Source organism: Ictidomys tridecemlineatus, chromosome 13 (genome assembly GCF_052094955.1).
Source record: "Ictidomys tridecemlineatus isolate mIctTri1 chromosome 13, mIctTri1.hap1, whole genome shotgun sequence".
NCBI classification, from domain to species: Eukaryota; Metazoa; Chordata; class Mammalia; order Rodentia; family Sciuridae; genus Ictidomys; species Ictidomys tridecemlineatus.
The window spans coordinates 28,230,398-28,244,869 of NC_135489.1; positions in this window are offsets into that span (position 1 = coordinate 28,230,398).

Sequence of the window (14,472 nt, forward strand, 5' to 3'; positions counted from 1 at the left end):
TACTCTATGAACCTCCTCCAGGTGGAGCTGAGATTTCTAGATCAATTCCTGGCAGTCTTTCCAGATTTTTTAGTCTTACATTTGAAAGTTACTAAAATAATTGTTGGATAACCTTTAAGAAGAATTACATGTTTTTTTGGTATAATCAGGAAGGATTTTTTAAAAAAAGTTATTTAAGGGATGATCCTAATAATCATCAGTCACTAGAAAGACATTTTTCTAAAATCAGTTTGGGAGGGATTAGGAATTAAATAACTATTTCCAAAGCTTTTTGCAATCTTAGCATGACTTTTCAAAAGATCTAGTAAATTATGTATTCATGTTATTTTTCTTAAAGATTATCTTCCAGTAAACATACATGAGTCTTAAATTTCAGAGTAAATATTCAAAATCTAGGGGCAACTTGGGTGAGGCAGTAATGAAGTTTAAGTGGAGAATATCTGGAGAAAGGAGGGAATAGAGAAAGATTAAAGAGTCACTAGGAAGAAGAAAGAGGCTAACATGATGCTGTTTGGGGTTCTAGGAGCCCTTGAGACCAGTTATTTTAATGGAAGCTTTATTGAGCATATTAAAGTGCTGTTATCTCCAAATACCAGCTAAGACCATCTTTATAAGTAAGATCTCAAATATATAACACAGCAGCGAATCAGGAAAGTGGAAAAAGCATTTGACTTGCAAGACACTAGGTAAGTTCATGGACCTGTTTACTCATCCCTAAAATGAAGATGTTGAGTAGCTAAGTTCTTCTGACTGTCCAGCCTATGAGCCAGATGCTAGAAAATAAGAGTCTGCGAGCAGTTACCACTGCTGTCACTGCTCCTTATGTTTTCAGATACCACAGAGCATTTTGGGTACTTGTAAAGCCTTGAGTTCCTAGATCAAATGGGATTATTCATTCTTGCAACTTGTGAGCTTTTTGAAATGTGAACTACAGAAAGAACAATGCTGAGCACATAGTGAGTAAATACTTGTGAATTTCAGCTTTAAATATCTATAGTAAAATAAATCTTAAAAGGCTGCAGTCTAGGGTATTTTACAATTAACATGGGTAGAATTGTTTAGTTATTGAGATAATTGGCCCAGTAAACAAAGATGACATAGTGAGTTATGTGAAGAAATACCGAATGCTTTAGTTGGCAATAAACTCCAGAAGAATGGAGAGTACCATCTGGAAGGCAAAGTGGCCATTCTCCTGCAAGTTTTTCTTCTACTGCACAATATACTAGTCCCCACTTATCCACAGGGTCCACCTTCCAAGACCCTCAGTGGATGTCTGAAAACTTGGGCAGTAATGAATTCTATTTTTATGTGTTTTTCCTATGTATAATGTATTTTTCCTATGCATACTTAAGATAAACCTTAATTTATGTATTAGTTAAATGAAGATATTAGTAATAGAAACTGATAATAAAATAGAAGAATGATAACACTGCATTATGTAAAATTGTTTAAAATTTATAAATTATTTGCTTCTGGTATTTTCCATTAAATACTCTTAGATTGTAGTTAACCACAGGTAATGTTTTGTTTGTTTGTTTTTTTGGTGAGGGGTACTGGGGATTGAACTAAGGGGCACTCAATCACTTAGCCATATCCTCAGCCCTATTTTGTATTTTATATAAAGACAGGGTCTCACTGAGTTGCTTAGTGCCTCACTGTTGCTGAGGTTGGCTTTGAACTCATGATCCTCCTGTCTTAAATTCCAGAGCTTTTGGGATTATAGGCATTCATCACTGTGCCCTGTGACCACAGGTAACTTAAAGCGCAGAAAGCAAATAGTGTGTAAGAGAAGCACTAGTGAATTAATGATATTAACCAAATTTCATCAAGTGTTTATGAGGTTCTAGCATTATTATAGATGTATTTCATCTACAACCACTTTATATGGTCACTCTTACTGTTATCTGTTCTTAGATACAATAAACAGAAAAGTCAAGTGACTTGTTCAAAGTTAACACAAGTTATCAACTGTGGGAGTTAAAGTCGAACCTAGACAATGTGGCTTTAAGATGGGTACACTCAACCAATATCCTAAACTGACTCTAAAATTGGGCAAATGGCATTTCTAAGTATACTTTAGTGAGAGGAACACATTCTTAGTTTATAACTGAACTTCGAGTCACTTTTTCAACCCCATCTTGTGTTACTCTCCAGCCCCACTCCATGTTTCAAGAAGCAAAAATTTTCTTTCACAAGAATGCATTTTTTGCTCTCAATCTACCTCTTCCCAAGACAGTGGTTTGTACTTATTTTGCCAAATCCAATTTTACCCATTCGTTCTTCAAGACCTGTCTGGACTCCCAATTCTTTCAATAAGTTTTCTCAGATTTTTTTAGCCTATACAGACCTCTCTCTCTACTAAATAGCTACCACATTTCCAGATCATTTTTCTTTTTAAAGTATCATCCAGGTTTCGATTTCTAGCAAGGTAAATATGAATCACTATAACCCCCACAAAATAAACGCTCTTTGGAATCCATTTTCCCCTTTCTTAGAAAGGTCCTTAAAACCAGAAAATGATGAAACCCCTGTATATCAGTCCCAACCATGAGAGGCCCATTTCTGCCTCTGTCCTGTAAAGAAGTGACTGTTATGGTATCCCAAGCCCTTATGAAAGACCCCGGGTAATCATGGGCTTTTGGTCCTCTGGCTTAGGAAGCTGGTTTTTGATGACTTGAGGAACTTGGACCAAAATTAGTTGGTGTTCTTTTCAACCCTAATGTTTGGTTACCTTTTTTCTTTCTTTCTTTCCTTCTTCTAAACTTTTCTCTATCCTTTTTTTTTTACTTTATGTTTTTTTTTTATTTTTTTCTTTTCCTCATTTTTAATTATAGATTTTTTCCTGAGCAGCCAAATATCTTTATTCTTTCATTTTTCATCATTTCTATTTTTTGTTGATGTTCTTTTATATTTTCTTTTCCATCACCTTTTATTTTTCTTATTATCTTTTTCTCACCTTTTTCTTCATTTTTTCCCATTTTCTTTTTTTTATTAGTTTGTTAATATTTGTGGGTTTTTAAAATATTTTTTTCTGGTATTTCTTTGGACACTATTGTAATGATATGCTCCTCAGGTGGATTTTGGTTCTAATTTTCTTGTGATTTGGACCAGATTCCCTCCAGCTTTTCCCAATCTTAAGCTGACCATGGGACATCTTTCCTCTGAGACCATCAATAAGTCCAACTCACGGCTTGGCTTCTCAGCTATTAATGCTGAGCAGGAGATGAATTTTCGCAACAGTTGGTTCCTCAAGACTGTTGGCAAAGCTGACTTCATAAAAGTGAAGTTGGCACTGACAACAAGGTCCCCCAAGAAGATGAATTAATGTTGTCTGTGGGTTACAAGTGGGAAGATATCCAGTACTCATTGATGGGCCAGAAATAGAGTAAGGTAATGGCCACCCATCTGTTCTTGGGCTTCAATAGATCTGAGCTAGAGGGCTACACTCTCTCCCTGAAGATCTTGCCTTCAACTGGTTCCAGCAAGCTTTGGTCCTTTCCTATTCCACCAGGCACAACATTGGTTCTTTGCCAACATAAAGCAGCAGAATTTCAGTCAGATTTTAGTTCATCTCGAAGAACCATCAGTGCAGCAAGGCAGAAAACCAGCAGCTTGAGAAGGAGCCACAAGTCAAGGCAGAAGGCAGCAGTATAGCCAAAGTACTTATCATTTTCCTACCTGGTCTGCATAGGAGGCATCCCCTGCATTGTTTTGTGTCCTTTATCTCTATCCATCGACATCAGTGGTGTCCCAGGAGGGTTAAAATACCCCAACGATCAAAATATTTCCAAAAGAAACCCCTGCACACCGGGCATTTCCTGCAGGTACATGACGAGTAGAGTTTGTCCTATTGGCATGACTCTAACAACAACCATGGCTGGCAGAGGGCCACTGGAAAGTTCTTTACCTTCATCTGCAGACACCTGTGTTTTGGGTAAGCCAGAAATAACTAGCATGAAACTGAAAACAGTGTAGAAATTTTCAAATTCAAACATGGTGTACAACCAAGGTTACAACAAAAACAAGAAAGAATGTAGAAAGGTGAAGCCAAGTTCCTTAAACTTTAAACAAGACACGAAGATCATGAATACCATGGAGCCCAGTGAGGTGGTGCAAGCTTCCATGACCACTCTGGGCATATCACCCCGATGTGTTCATATCAGATTTTATAGTTCAAGGATTTTTTTTTAATCCTGTGAACATGACCAATGTTTCAACTCAATTGCTAGGACCCCGCCACTTCCTTGTGAATGGAAGTCATGATGCTGAAAGTTCCAACCATGGCTTGGTTTTTCCACTGACTAGCCTCATTTAGGTGCTTATTAACAGTCACATCATTGGAACCAAATACATTGCTACCACGTAGGATATTCCCAGGGATTAAGAGCTTTGTATTCAGACTCAAGGTTGAGGACCATATGTTAAAGCAAAGTTGCACCTGATACAATGTCGCTCAGGAAATAAGGGTTTTAGGAGCTCTGTGGTAGGAATTGATATAGAGACTAAATGTACATATACAAACTATATGTGTGTGTATATATATATATATATATATATATATATATATATATATTTCTGATTATATCATAGCATAACTCTAACAACAATAATTATTAAAAATGTTTACAAAGTGATATTTAAAAGGAATTATTAAAAGTTGTTTAGAAGGGACTCTGTTGTGAGGTAGAAATGCAAAAATTATATGTCACATTTCTACATAAATTTTCTTAACATTTTTGGAAGAACTAATGAGAACTCCTTGTTGCTACTGACCATAATAGATAAGAAAGCCCTACTAACCAGACTGTTGGGACCACAGGGAAGAGGTATAGTGAGTGTCACCCAAAGTATCTTAGGAAGTTATTTAGCTGCACAGTTTTTCACTTCATATTTTCAGAAAGAGGCCCCTCAACTGTGGGATTGATTTATTTGTTTATTCACTGGTTTCTTATATAATAGCATGGAAGAGTGACTCTAAGAAGCCTAACTCAAGTATGAACCATTCAACTTCATTTTCAGGGGCTGTTCCACAGTGAACACCAAGAGGTTGAGTTGGAAAAAAATATATATCTTAAAGGGTATCTGATTATCTGCTGCTGCATAACAGAAACACAACTTGGTAGCTCAAAAGAGCCTCTCATTTCTTGTGGTTCTGTGAGTTGACTGCCCTCAGTGGTGAGGCTCTTGCTTGGGATTAATCACACAGTTGTGCTTAAATAGTGGTTTGGCCTGGCATTCTGTGAAGGATGAGAGCAGCCAAGATGGCTCACTTGCAGGGCTGTCAGTTGATCCTGGCTGTGAGCTGGACTAACTAGAGAGCTTGCATGTAGCTTCTCTTGGCTAGGAAGAGAGTCAAAGAGTTATTTCCAAGATACTCAGATTTAAACTACAAGATTTCTTGTAATTTTCTGTTAGACACTTCATATCAAATCTTCATTTCTACCACGTTCTATTGGCTAATTCAAGTCTCTGAGGCCACCATGCATTTAAATGGATGGGAATTAGAAGTCTCTGATGTGAGGAAGAGTATATAGGTACAGAGAGGGAAGAAAATGATGGTGGCCATCTTTTATCATCTACTAGAAAGTTTAAAACCATTTTTGAATAACTTTTTGTCCATTCATTGATTTTGAGTGGTCATTTCTAGCCACCTACAGTGTAGGTTCATGAATAATAATAATAATAATAATATTAACATTGCCAAAAATAAAATAATCATTTTGACTTCATGGGGATTATATCCAAGTACAGAAGATAATAAAAAATAACTTGTGTCAGAGTATGATGAATGCTATGAAAACAGATAAAATGGGTTAAAGGAGAGAGAGTAATGGAGTTTTAATTAAGAGAGAGTTGTCAAGAAGGCTATTCTTCTAACCCTTCTCCCCTATCTAGACTTCATCTATTCCTCCCATGCTCCCGCTTCCTACCCCACTATGAATCAGCCTCCTTAAATCAAAGAAAATATTCAGCATTTGTTTTTTTTTTTTTGGATGGAGAGGGCATGGGGTTATAAATGATGGAGGTACATGATGATCATTATTATCCAAAATACATGTGTGAAGACACGAACTGATGTGAATGTACATTGTATACAACCAGAGATATGAAAAATTGTGCTCTATATGTGTAAAAAGAATTGTAATGCATTCCACTGTCATATATAAATAAATATAAAAGTAAAAATAAAGTCAAGATTGCTCATCTAGTTAGATGATTTTGTTCTCCACATATTTAAATAAATAAAATTAAGAAAATGAGGATTTGATAGTTGAAGAGTAAATGTAAACATCAGTGTTAAAAAGAAAGGGGGACTGGGGTTGTGGCTCAGCAGTAGAGCACTTTCCTAGTACATGCGAGGCCCTGGGTTCAATCCTTAGCACCACATAAAAATAAATAAAGTAAAGGTTTTTTTTTTTAAAAAAAAGAAGGCTGTTCTTGAAGGCAAAATTAGAGTTGAACCATGATTGAAGTAAGGGAGTTAGCTGTGCTCTTGTCTGGGAATGTGCCACGGCTGGAGAAGGAGGGATGCACTGGAGAAGGAGGGATGCACTTGGCAGAACATCAGGGAAACCAACATGATTGGAGTGGAAGAAGCGGGAGAATAAGGTTAGAAATTAGTTTGGGGAGTTTGGCAGGAGTCAGTAGTGTCTCCTGATCCATGGGGACAAATATATTCTGATTTTGATTGTATTTTAATTTTGATAAGAAACTATTGAAAGAGGAGAACCATGATCTGATTTATGATTAATGTGATTCAATGCATATGCTGTGTACAGAATGGACTATGAGACTAGGGACGGGGGGAGCCTGCATCAGGGACAAGAATTGAAGCAAAGATACCATTTAGGAGGTTTGCAGTGGCCCAGGCAATAGTTGATGGTGGTTTGGCCTACAATATTGAAAAAACAACACTTCAAAAGATTATATTCAATTATATCTTAAAGTTAGAGCTAAAATAATGCATTAACAGCTTGGTTTGAAGAGGTATGTCAAAGATGACTCCAAAATTTTGGCATTAACAACAAATGGTGAATTTTTTTTTCTGAGACTGAGGGTTATTGAGGGAAAAAAAAACATGTTTGGAAGGATGAAATCAATAAATCCCTTTAAAAAATTGACATAAAATGAAATGCACAAATTTTTAGTGCAAAATGACTGAATTTTGAAATTGCAAACATTTATGAACCCTAAACTCCTAGGAATCGTTGAACATGACCACATGCCCATCACTCTAAATATTTTCCTCACTCCCCTTTCCTGTCCATCCAGTCCTCACCTCAGAACCAACTACTCTTGATTTTTTTTCCTCCATTAGAAGCCCTTTTTGCCTGTTCAAGAACTGTATCTAAATAGAACCGTGAGATTCACTTAGGAGGAGGCAAGTGATTTTTGGAAATGATAAATTCAACATCTTTATTAGCTATTCACATGAGGAAGATGCCATGCAAGCAGTATCAACTAATGATGGCCTATAAGGGGCCTCATTGACTCAGGAATAGATGAGGCAGGTGTAAGTGAGGAAGTAGGTGAGGAGGTCTGGAGGTGAGTTTTGGGGCTGGTTTTTTAGAGGTGGTACTTTAAAACTAGCAGCATATTTGGGAAACAACATCAGAATGGCAACACGACTTATTTTTTTCAGAAGTCCATTTTAAGTGGAGCAAAAAATTGAGCAAGATTTTCAATCACAGGTCCTACAAAAAATCAAGGAGACTGATTCATATCAGTCAACTTCAGTAGATCAACAGAAGACAGTGTGGGGGATTCTGCCTGCGCCTTTCTGTTGTAGTGTTGATTTGATAATTTCAGAGAAGTGGTGGTGAACCAAACTCAGCTCATGGAACTTTCAAGGTGAGCTCGTAAAAACCTTGTGAGGGGGCTGAAGTTAGGCATTGCACTTGTCATGAGGGAGAAATTGCAATTTTTAAACACGTGCCTTGCGTGATAGAGTGGATAAGTGACTCAGAAGAAGAGATGGCTATTATTTATTGCAGTTTGTGGGTGGTCTGTCTGCTTGGCAGGCTCAGCCTGACTAAAGCCCTGAAAATAAGCCAGAGGAAAGTTTTTTTTTTTTCTCTCTCTCTTTCTCTTTTCAGAAGAAATGGGAGAGTGGGTCCTAATCTTGGAACTGACACCATAGAAAACCCATCTAAGAATATATTACCTAATACACAGATGCCAACGCAGAGGGATTTGATGAGGACTGGAAAACTCTCCAGGCCAAAATATCTCCTCCTCCTGGAAATCTGTTGTTTTATTTTGGAGTGTGAAGACCTTGGGGATTCTGAGTCTCTGCTGCCTCTGTAAATACCTTGGAGAGGGAAAGAATATTAAACTTATCAGCTAGGGATTTATGTCTCCTATCCAAGGGCAGGGCCCTGTGGGAACAGAATCCAAAAGAGAGATGACCATGCTGAAAGGGGGAAAGAGTCTTGAGGTTGGGGGTGGTGTGTGCAGGGAGCACTCCAGAGAAATCCTATTGATTTCAGCATTTCTCCAAGGTCTGCTTCTGTCCATATCATTGAACTGGGATCTCCTTCTGCGACTATTGTCTTATCTCCTCCTCCTCCTCCTCCTCCTCTCCGATGTGCAGCAGACTCTGCCTTGGAGCCATTATCTGAAGCCCTTGTGCAAACTCATCCATCAGGAAGCATCCTTTTCTCTCTCCTGCCCTCTCTCTGTCCTCTTGGCTTGCCTTCTTTCTGCTTCATTTAGAAATGTTGACAAGGCATTGTTCGCTCTTGACTAGTTTGGTTTTTAAGTTTAGTTATTAGGTGGCTTTTTGTTGTTATTGTTGTTTTCCACAGTGCTGGATCTTAATAGCTGCTTGAACTGCAAATAATGAAAAAAAAGCAAACAACTAGAAAAATGGGAATGTGGAGGGGTAATATTTCCCAAAGAATGACACCTGAGCTGGCAGAGCAGGGGACATTTTAGTAACTTGGGTTGCAGAGGAGATAACTGTTAAATGAGGAAGGAATTCCATTAGTTGCAATGGGGAATTAGGGAGTTTATGTGTCTTCTGTTTTTAGTGGAGGAAACTGAGAGGCACTAATAGCACTGACATGCTGCATGTTGGAGGTATTCATTGGCTGAGTAGAGAGAATTGTTTAAGTGAGGAATGATGTTGTAAAAGGAGGATAAAGTACTTGGTGTGCAGTGGAAGGGTGTTTGGGCTCAGGGGAGAAAAGTGATGAGTTTATAAAGATGATGTTGCTGGGAGTAATACCTCACATCTGAAGCATTTCCTCATTTGACTATGGTTAGAGACAAATCAGTGACTATGGAGAGTGAAAGGAAGTCTTAACCAGTTTAAGAATCGTGTTTCTACTCAGCTTTCTCCTCCAGAACTTTTTTATGATCATGAATAATAAACTCGTGGGATTTCAAAAGACATATTTCAGAGGAGCCATGCATTTCATATATATCAAAGGAGAAATGCTCATAATTTAGACTTTGTGATCTGAGTTGAATAATTAGACGAGCAAGAAGCACCTACGCACACATCCATTACCAATCATTCTTCCTCAGATGCAAAACCCACCAGTTTTCTTCTACCTGGCATGAGACAGAGAATAGCTTTCCTTAGCTGTACCAAATAATCTTGGTAGATTTTGAATTGTTCCAAATCCAGAACTGGGAAGCCAAGCCATGATCTACAGGTTAAGTAAGGACAGTGGTGAGACATCTTTTAAATATTTACAGCTGCTTTAAGACAGGCTCATGGTCACCATGGTAACCCCAGTTATGGACAGATCTGATCCCCCAATTTAGCTCTGCAAATAGAATCCCTGGAAACCTTGAGATTGAGTAATGTTGTCTTAATGAGGCATCAAGGTGTCTACAGCATCTATAGTAAGATCCTTACTAATCCTTGCCCCCATGAATTTCTACGAAATTCAAGACTGCTATATGATTTCCATTTGTGCAGGAACCTACCCCAGCCTGCTAATTAAATCCAGTGATACCTTAGAACATCTGGCTGAAATGAAGAACCTGAGGATCCAGGGAGATGCATATTCTGGAAAACAGATTCTGACGGGACATAACAGAAAAAGGATGAGAATTCCCAGACCAACAAATTTGGGGAATATTTTATATTACAAAATTGCATGCTAACTTGAGTGCCTTGAACATTTATGCAATTTTAAGTCATTATATTTCCATTCATCTATTGTAATCTTTCCTGAAGGAAAGAAGGAGGGGCAGTTGGTGGGGGAAATCCCTCATTTAACATTAATTTGTGTAAAAAAATTCAATTTTAAATGTCTAGAAAATTGAATTAAATTGAGAAAGGTTGTAAGAGTTTATCAGTTGAGGTCATTGAGACAGCAGTAAAGAAAGTAGTTAGGAGACTGATTTTATATTAGCTGGCAAGCCAGCCAGGTCACTCTATTAAAATTCCAAGAAAGCCTGCTTTGCAGTGCTGCTCAATGTGACAATTAAATGTAATATGTAATTTCTTCCACTACCCATTACACTGATGGGCCAAGGTAGCTACTCAAAGTGAAAGCTTCAGGGACAATTAATGTAGCATAGTGCAGCATGCATGTAGCAGGGCCATGTGGTTTGTTTCATTACAACATATTAGTCCCTGCTATTTTCCTCTCCTTGGTGGCCAAGTATTAACTTTCAGCCATAAGCTCAGTCCTAGTATATTTATCCAATGTTGTTTATCATTGATGCATAATTAGCCCTTCTGCCCAATTCTCCTATTTCCTAACAATGATAGGCCATCTAGTCATTCAGATAACAAGAATATTATGCATAGGGTTATTTGAGTTGGATTTTTATAGTCACATATGCATTTATTTTTTATTCTCAAGCAAACCCCTGTGCTTGCTTATTGAAGGCATCTTTGCAAATGGTCCAGTGGTTTGACAAGGTCCACTGGTTTAATGTGGAATCAAGAGGTCTTGTGTCTATTTTCAGCTGTGTGGCTCAATACCTGTTGCATGTGGAAGCAGTCACCTCTTCTCCACCCATGACTTTAATTTGCTATTTCTAAGAAAGGTTTCCCTAATTTCTAAAGGCTTTTCTAAATTAGCAACTGTGTCTTTGTGTCCAATAGATAAAAATAAAATCAACCAGAGTCATTCAGTTTTGAAACTTTTGAAACTGCAAAACTCCAATCCCCTCTTTTTTTTTTTTTCAGTTTTGTGGATTAAACTCAGGGCCATGCCAAAAGTAAATAAATAAATACAATGCAAATGAACTTCTAAACTGGACCTGGTAATAGAAGCTATGGGACTGTCTTAACGGAAATATAGTTGTATTTATGAACTCATCTGTGTGATAGCATTAAGCAAGAGGAAATTATTTCCTACAAAAATTATAGATGATAGGTTATCATCCAAGGAACACAAAAAGCTATTAAAATCAATGCAAAAGCATTATCACCACAACTAAAAAAGAGGCAGAAATATAGTTATTGGTTGTAAAGAAAGAAAAGAATCAATAATATATTTATTAGCAAATGTTCAGAGTTTCGTAATGATTTCGAATGTGAACTATACCTGGGAAAGACTGTGTGTGACTATTTTTATTAAGTAGCTCCACTATCTTGGGAGAGATGAGTGCGTTTGAAACACGGGGCAAATTTCTGTCCCCTAAAATTGTTGGAAGAGACAGACGGGGTGAAGACAATGACAACTTACTAGAGCAGAAACTCCTAAGCCATTACTTCCCTAGGAAGCACAGTCAGGGCATGAAGTCTGAGTTATAATTGACGAGTTGCTGGAGGCTCAGTGTGGTTGAGTCTGAAAGACAGAAACTCCAGAAGGACACAGGTGGGGGTGGGTGTCCCCACACTTTTCTGATCTTTTTTGCTTCTAGGAGCTTTCCTAGGTCATCACAGTGAAGACTGGAGAAAACTCCCCTTGTGATTCTGGCAAGGGCAAGGGAAAGTAACCATTTTTAAATATACCAGAGCATTCTGTGAAGTTCACCCTGAGAAACACCTCCTTCCTCTATACCTCATCTCAACTTTATTTAGTTTGTCTTGCCCATTATATCATACACACCAAGTATAAAGAAAAAATTACAAAGCACGAAAGGTGAATATCCCCAAAACTCATTCGTACTAAAAATACTTTAGAGAAAGTAGGGATGGAAGAAACTTACCCCAACATGACAAAGGCTACATAAAGGCTATAGAGACAAATCCCAAGCCAACAACAAATGAAAGGAGAAAAACTGAAAGCATTTCCTTTAAAATCAGGAAGAAGACGAGAGTGTCCATTCTCATTTCTCTTATTCAGAGCAGTTCTTGAAACTTTAGCCAGAACAATCAGGCAAGAGAAGAAAATTAAAGGGATACAAATAGGAAAAAAAGAAGTCAAATTATCTCTGTTTGCTGATGACTTGATTCTGGATCTAGATGATTCTCCCCCCCAACCCCCGGCAAAAAAAAAAAAAAAAAAAAAAAACTCCACCAGAAGACTTTTACAGCTGATGAATGAATTCAGCAAAATAGCAAGATACAAGATCAGTAGCTTTCCTGTATTTCCCAAAGTGATCTTTCAGAGCAAGAAATCAGGAAAACCATTCCATTCACAATAGTCTCAGAAAAATAAAATAAAATGAATACTTTGAAATTAATCTAACCACAGAGGTGAAAGACCTGTACAAGTAGAAAGTATAGATCATGGAAGGTGGAAAGAACTCACATGCTCTTAGATAGGCAGAACTAATATTGTCACAATGACTGTACCACCAAAAGCAATATACATATTCAATGCAATCCCCAACAATATACCAAAGGGTATTCTTTACAGAACTGGTAAAAAAAAAAAGTGCTAAAATTTATTTGGAAGAATAAGACACCTCAAATAGACAAAGCAATCCTGACTAAGAAAAGTGATGCAGGAATCATCACAATATCTGATCTCAAGTTATACTACAGAGGTATAATAACAATAACTGTGTAGTATTGGGATCAAAATAAACATGAAGACCAATCAATATAAGACAGAGAGGCAAACCTACATATTACAGTGTTCTAATACTTGACAACAATGCCAAAAATATATGTTGAAGAAAAGATAGCCTTTTTAGCAAATGGTGCTAGGAAAACTGGATATCCATATGTAGAGGAATGAAACTAGATCTCCATCTCTCACCCTGAACAAAAGTCAAATCAAAATGGAAATATGGGGCTCAAGTTGTGGTTCAGTGGTAGAACGCTTGCCTAGCATGTGTGAGGCACTGGGTTCGATCCCTGGTACCATATAAAAGTAAAAAAGTAAATAAAGGTATTGTGTCCATCTACAACTAAAAAAATATTTTTAAAAAAATGGATCGAAGAGTTGGAAATTAGACCAGAAATTTTGCAACTACTATGAGAAAACATAGAGTGAATGCTCCATCACATTGGTAACGGCATTGACTTCCTTAACAAGACTCCTAATGCTCACAAAATAAATCCAAGATTCAATAATTTGAGATGCCATCAAATTAGAAAGCCTCTGCACAGCAAAAGAAACAATTAAGAATGTTAAGAGAGAGTCTAAAGAATGGGAGAAAATCTTTGCCAGCTGCTCCTTTGACAGGGGATTAATATCCAGAATATATAACAAACTCAAAATACTTAACACCCAAAAAAGAAAATAACTCAATGAATGAATGGGGGAAAGAACTAAACAGACATTTCTCAAAAGAAGCAAAACAGATGGCCAACAAATATGTGAAAAAAATCTTTGTAATTTCTAGAAATCAGAGAAATGCATATCAAAACTACACTAAAATTTCATTTCACTCCAGTCAGAATATCAGTTATCAAGAAATGAAATAATAATAAATGTTGGAGAGGATGTGGGGGAAAAGATACACTTACATCTTGTTAGTGGGATTGCATATTATTGCAACCACTATGAAAAGCAGTTTAGAGATTCCTTGAAAAACTAGGATTGGAACCACCATACAACTCAGCTATCCCACTCCTTGGTATTTATACAAAAGAACTAAAATCAGAATACTATAAAGATACAGTCACTTTAATATTTATAACAGCCCAGTTCACAATAGACAAATTTATGGAATCAGCCCAGTCGTCTGTTAATAGATGAGTAGATCAAGGAATGTGGTATATATACACAATGGATTTTACTCAGCCATAAATAAGAATAAAATTGTGGCATTTGCTAGTAAATATATGGAAATAGAGAACATGATGCTAAGTGAAATAAGCCAGACTCAGAAAATCAAGGTTTGAATGTTTTCTCTCAACTGTGGAAGGTAGAATAAAATAAGAAAAAGAAAGGCAGGGTGGATTGGATATCATAAATATGTAGGAAGATCACTGGAGTAGAAGAAGGGGATTGAAAGGAAGGGAATAAGGATGAGAAAGAAGGGGAAATGCAAATAGGTTTAACAAAATAATGTTATATTCATATAAAATACATCTAGAGAATTTTACCTTTATGTGTGTGGGTAAAGCACCAATCAAGGCAGGATAATGAATGAGTTAGGGAA